General features: G+C 49.4%; 1 protein-coding gene across 1 annotated transcript in view; it reads right to left on the bottom strand.

Moving 5' to 3' along the window:
- The window catches only part of HS3ST5 (heparan sulfate-glucosamine 3-sulfotransferase 5), a 292095-nt gene extending 291077 nt beyond the window's left edge, over positions 1-1018 (bottom strand). The window contains exon 1 of the mRNA XM_017847128.1: positions 840-1018. The gene's annotated coding sequence lies outside the window, so the exon portion shown is untranslated. The remainder of the gene's footprint in view (positions 1-839) is intronic.
- Between the last annotated feature and the right edge of the window lie 4982 nt (positions 1019-6000).

Here is a 6000-nt window from a genome sequence, read left to right on the forward strand (position 1 = left end):
GGTAGAGGTTTGTTTGCTGTGCACTTGGAACCTCCAGGTAAAGCCATCTGCCTTAAGCTGGACGCTCCTTGCAGGTTGCCCTAAACCAAGGTGGTCCCCCAAGTAACAGGAGCAGGATTCTCAGCGCTCCAGTGAGTAGCGACAGCGACCTCTCAGACTTATTAGTAGTAACAGTATGACCACCCCTCGACTGCATCCATCCCGTGTGTGTGTGTGTGTGTGTGTGTGTGTGTGTGTGTGTGTGTGTGTGTGTGTTGGGTGGGAAGAGATGCATATAGTGGGGCTGTGAGGGGTGTGGGAGCGGCCAGCTGGGAAGAGAAAACACCCCACCCACATGTTAACTTAGCCTTTGCCTGCTCTTTGACTGCCCTCTGTCTGTCCTCTGCTCAGGCCTCGCAGGCCCCCACTGTCCCAAAGCTGCCCTCGAGCTCCAAACAGCTCCACAGCCACCCCAGAAGTGACCGAACACGAACCCCCAAACTCCGGCGAGCGCAGTAAAAGAGTGTTCCCTTTCTCCCTCAAAGAGAGCGCTACCCAGCGCTCTGGGAGAGACTGAGAGAGAAACAAACAGGCGGGCTGACTGACACCTTCTGTCTAATTTTACCCCAGGAATTGCCCCCGCCTTTTCTCATCTCGCACTAGTTTAACCTCCGGTCCTAAGCAAACCTCTCAAAAGTCTTCCCCAGGCAGCGCCCAGGAGAACCGCACCCCACAAAGTGCTTTTTTGCTGGCATCACCCGGATGCCTCCCTTTGGCAATTTGCCCCTTCTCATTTCCCCCCAAATCTAGAGGTCTCAAAGCCCCACCCCCGCGCGAGGTGGGCAGCGCGCCTTGCTCACCGTGGTCCCCGGCGGTGGCGGCGCCGGCAGGAGCCCCAGGGCGCGGGGGCTGGCGGCGGGTCGCGTGGGGGCACCGGGTCGCTCGTGCGGTCCAGGCGGCAGTTGGTCCAGTAGTTTCGGATGCCCAGGCTAGGCTCGGCAGAGAGCGAATCGGCGAAAGAGAGCAAACGAACAGGGCTGTGCGTGGCGCGTGTGAGTAAGAGGCGGGCGGGCCCCACACGCAGGCGGCGGCGGCTGCTGCTAGGTCCGGGGCGGGGAGCCGGGCGGGGGGGCAGGCGGGCGAGAAGTAGTGGAGTTTAGGGCGCGTTTCCTGCACTTCCGCGAGAGGCTGGAACCAGGTGCGGCAGGGCGCGCTCCCGTGGCGCGGGCACGGCACTGGCGGCCGCAGGAGCCGGAGTCCGCGCAGTGCGGGAGACCGCAGCCGCTCTGCGGGAAGAGGTGCGCATCCTCCTTGCCCCACGAGGGCACCGGCGCAGCCCCGGACCCTGACCGCAGAAGGCGAGACTTCGGGCGTCCTCAGTGACAGCTCTTCGGGCAGCCCGCTCCCTCCCAATCCGCCCAAAAGAGCAACAGACAGTGTGGCTGGGATCTTCCCTTCCTGCGTCCTCGAGCCTCCGGTGCCAAGCTGTGAGGGCGCCCCGCTCCCCGCGGCTGGCGCTGTCACGGCCGCCGCCCGGCCCCCAGCGCGCTCGAGCCGGCAGCTGCCTCCCGGAGACGTGCCCAGCTGTGTGCGCGTGTGTGTGTCTAAGCGAATCTCTTCCCCTCCATCACTTGGGCGCGCAGGAGGGACCGGGTCCCCGGCGACCAGCTGCAGAGTGGCTGCCAGTCCACACCCTCCCGGCTCTCTCCCCACCCACCCCGCCCCTACTCCTCCTCGCCTTCCCCTCCTCCCCCTGCTCCTCCTCCAGCTGCCGCTCCCGAGCTCCCGAAGGCAGCGGAGAAACCGCAGCGAAAGGGAGGAGGAGGGTGGGGAAGGAAGCGCAGGTGTCTTTGGCGGAGAGATGGGCGCACGCACCGGAGCGGCTTACTGCAGGAGGAGGGCAGGGCCTTAGGCGGAGAAAGGGGAGGAGGACGATTTACCCGGAGGCGGAGGTCCTGCTGCTGAGCCACTGCACGTCCCACCCAGGAGCTGGAACCGCGGGCGAACAGCGCAGTGGGGCGGCCGGGTGGGCGCGCGGGGCTCCCAGTTGGACTGAGGTCGCAGCTTGGGGAAGCTGCAGAAGTGACCAGGGTGGCAGAACTCGGGGACACAGAGGTCGGAGGGACCCAATTGCTGAGGCGCCGAGACTGGTCTCTCTGGGGTGGGGGGTGGGGGCCTAAACCCAGAGCTTGGGGCACACAGGTGTCCAGGAAGCTGGTGTGTGTGGCTCCAGAGTGCCAGGCGGGAGAGCCGGAGGCAGTGAGGGGTCGGGCGGCGGCTGCGGCTTGCTTGGGGCTGCTGTGTGCATCCGGAGTCACAGGGGGCGATCACTGCCTAGCTGGGAAGCGGAGCTCAGTACTTAGCCTTCTTTCAGGTCCCAAGTCCAGAAACCGAGAGGCAAACTAGCCTTCCCAATTTAGTCTGTGTTCCCCCAACCCTTTGCCCCCAGCAAAACAACAGGCCAGGGGCTGATTCTACCTGCAACTTACTGTGCTCTTTACCGTATTGAAAGTACCCTATTGCTCCAAGGAGACTGATGTGTTGCTTCCTCCCTCTCAACTCTAGTCCCCTCCCTCAACATATATCCCTACCCAACCAAAATTACCCAGAACACTGTATTTCTCATTGATAAACTTTTTCCCTCTGGGGTTCCCTAAAAATGAAAATCTTTCCTACCCTTTTCTCTGTAGAGGCATTAAGTCTCTTGCTTACATTCCATAGTACAAATACAGTACACAGGAAAGTCCTTTAGGCAAGAAATCACAGCATTGTTGTTTATGACGGCTTGTCTGTTTTCAAATGACAGTTGCAGAATGCAAATTTGTGTCAACCCGAGGTCGGTGGAGAGAGTTAGTCCATTTAATTAGAGGTCTTTGGAAGGAATCTGGGCAACAACACTAGAAAGAATTGCTGTACTTTTCCAGTACCCATTCCTTTTATTATGGTAATTTTACTCTGTTAATTTAGGCAATCTGAAAATGAAAGGTCGGATGCAATTTACAAGGCACAATATTTCTAGATTCGCATTCAACAGCCCGCCCCACCTCCTTCCTCCCACCACTCTTACCATCACCTCAAAAGGTCATGAGCTAGGAACCCAAACTGCACTTTTTAAATCTCAGGGTATAGCCTGAATGACAAAGCTGCTGAGTTTAAAAAGGGACCAGTTAAGTCTAAACTTATTTACCAACTACTTAGACAAAATCATATGCTCAGCAGCAACAACAAAATGTATACTGTGTGATATATTGAGCAGGAGGAAAGATGGCTGTTTGCCAGATATGTGATCCATTAACCTCTTTAGCTCATTGTTGGCAACAATAGCATAGAATCACATTCCTATGTTTGAAAGACAAGAGACTTTTTTTTTCCCATCTCAAAATCACAATGCCACATTATAGTCTAAAAGAAACCTCAGACAATAAAAATAATAAGAAAGGAAGAAACACGATTTGTTTTTTTCCTGAACAAATGTTGCTGTTCTGTTTTTTTCTTGAGGCGAAAAATGCTGATACGCAATAAAGTCCACAAAGGCATGACAATAGATTCTGAAGAATGCATCAATCCATCTATATTAGTCCTTTCAATTAGTAAACTTTATTTAAAAGGTTTATTTATATTATATTTTTATTGGTATTCAGTCTGTCTTTTGTACCTGGAAGATGACTGAGAAGGAGGATGGGTGAGCTGAATCTGGTTTCTCATAGTTCTGTCTTACATCAGGTTTATGTCTGGCAGGAGAGGAACGCTCAGCAGCCTGTGCTTTCTCAGCAATCCTAACTTCTCCTCAGAGGATGCTTTGCTCTGTAGCTGACAGGTTGTGAGATTGTCACAGTAATTTTGCCTACCTGCTGCAGGGTCACACCTGGGGTTGGGAGCGGGTACAGTTCCAAAAACTGGGATGCAATGCTCTGGAAAGAGCTTTTACCTTGCCCAGGGTTCGAGGACTAGATGAAGGTGCATGAGATTTTTTGTGTTGCTTTTCAACTTCTACAGATGACCTGGATTTTCTGCTAGGTGAAGTGCAGAGGTGGGTGGGTGTGGTCTAACATTTTAAGAAACATTTTGGTATTGTGGTAAATTAAACAAATAAAACTAAACACCAGACAAAATGGCACACCCAAAAAATCTATTTGAAATACAATTTTGAAAACAGTCACAGATTTATTGGTTTGGCTTAGTCATCTATGCCAAATAAAGTACACAGCAATGAAAACATTTGGTTAATTAGGGTGTTCATTTGGTAAAGAATATATTTTTTTTCCTGAGCATCAGCATACTCTCTTGTCTCATAAAGTTGCAACCATTAAATATTATTTAGGCCAGTCATGCTAGCTTATGTCTACAATCCCAGCACTTTGGGAGGAGAAGATAGGAGGATCACTTGAGGCCAAGAGTTTGAGATCAGCCTGGGCAACATAACGAGACCCCTTCTCCACAAAAAGTTAGAAAAAAATAAATTAGCCGGGCAGGGTAGTGTATGCCTGTAGTCCCACCTACTCTGGAGGCTGAGCCAGGAGGATCCCTTGAGCCCAGGAGTTTGAGGTTACAGTCATCCATGGTTGCACCACTGCACTGCAGCCTGAAAAACAGAGCAAGGCTCTGTCTCCAAAATATAAAAAAAAATTATTTATTTACTTTACAGCTTCAAATGGAGGCTGCCCTCTCAGTAAAATATAGAAATGTTTGTCCTTATGAAGAAATTGAGGGTAGCTGACTTACTTTCCAAAATCTATCTTTTTCTCTTTCAACCAGTCAATTGCTGACTTTCAATTGGTTTAGTAAATACATTCATTGAAATGGCCCTTCAGTCCAGGCACAGTGGCTCACACTTGTAATCCCAGCACTTTCGGAGGCTGAGGCAGAAGGACTGCTTGAGTCCAGCAGTTTGAGGCCAGCCTGGGCAGCATAGAGGGATTATGGGCATGTACCACCACACCTGGCTAATTTTGTAATTTTTAGTAGTGATGGGGTTTCTCCATATTGGTCTCTACAAAAAATTAAAATATATATATGGGCTTGGTGTCACATGCCTGTAGTCCCAGCTACTCAGGAGGGTGAGGCAGGAGGATTGCTTGAGCCCAGAAGGTCAAGGCTGCAGTGTGCTATGATTGTACCACACTCCAGCCTGGGCAACAGAACAGGACGCTATCTCAAAAACGTTTTACAAATAAAAGAAAAGGGTCTTTCTATGTGCCACCATTGGAAACCAGAGGATGAATAGAAGTCTCTGCTCTCATTGAATGAGGTCAGTAATCACTAAGGCTATCAAGTTGAACAAGGTTCATTTTATTATAAGGAAATGAGCCCCTGTACCCACATCTCCATGCTCTATCACTATATTTGGGTATCTCTTGTATGAAAATTGTGGGTTTTGTATCGTGCAATGCTGTGTTTAGTCAAGAGAGACCTGAAAGTGTAAGGCCACGACTGATTGTAAGGGAAGCATTTCTCACGGAAGGAGTGGGTCCACAGACCAAATATCAAAACCTCTGAGAGCGGTAAGGAAGATTTAAACTCTCTCTAGGTCAGACAATTGCTGGCCAATACAAATACAATGTAAGACACAAATGTGAGCCACATATATAATCTTAAATATTCTAAGAACTTATTCAAAAACTAAGAAATAGATAAAATTAATTTTAATGATATATTTCATTCAATCTAATATATCAAAAATATTATTTCAACATGTAATCAATATAGTTATCATTAATGAAATACTTTGCTTTTTTCCATACAGTGGTAGAAAGAATGACTTCCCAAAGATGTTTGCACCCTAGTCTCTGGAACCTGTGCATGTGTTACATTATTTGGCAAAAGGGATTTTGCAGTAGTAATTAAGGTTAAAGTTCTTAAAATAGGGGATTATCCTGGATTACCTGCATGGGCTCAATCTAATCACGTGAGTTATTTTTTTAAATAGTCAAATAATATTTTCGTTTTATTTAACTATTTAAAATGAAAATTTACATGTTTTAATTAGTGAAAAGCCAATTCTTTAACCTAGGGAGGAAAAGC

The sequence above is a fragment of the Rhinopithecus bieti genome, unplaced genomic scaffold (assembly GCF_001698545.2).
Source record: "Rhinopithecus bieti isolate Rb0 unplaced genomic scaffold, ASM169854v2 scaffold_26504, whole genome shotgun sequence".
Taxonomy (NCBI): Eukaryota; Metazoa; Chordata; class Mammalia; order Primates; family Cercopithecidae; genus Rhinopithecus; species Rhinopithecus bieti.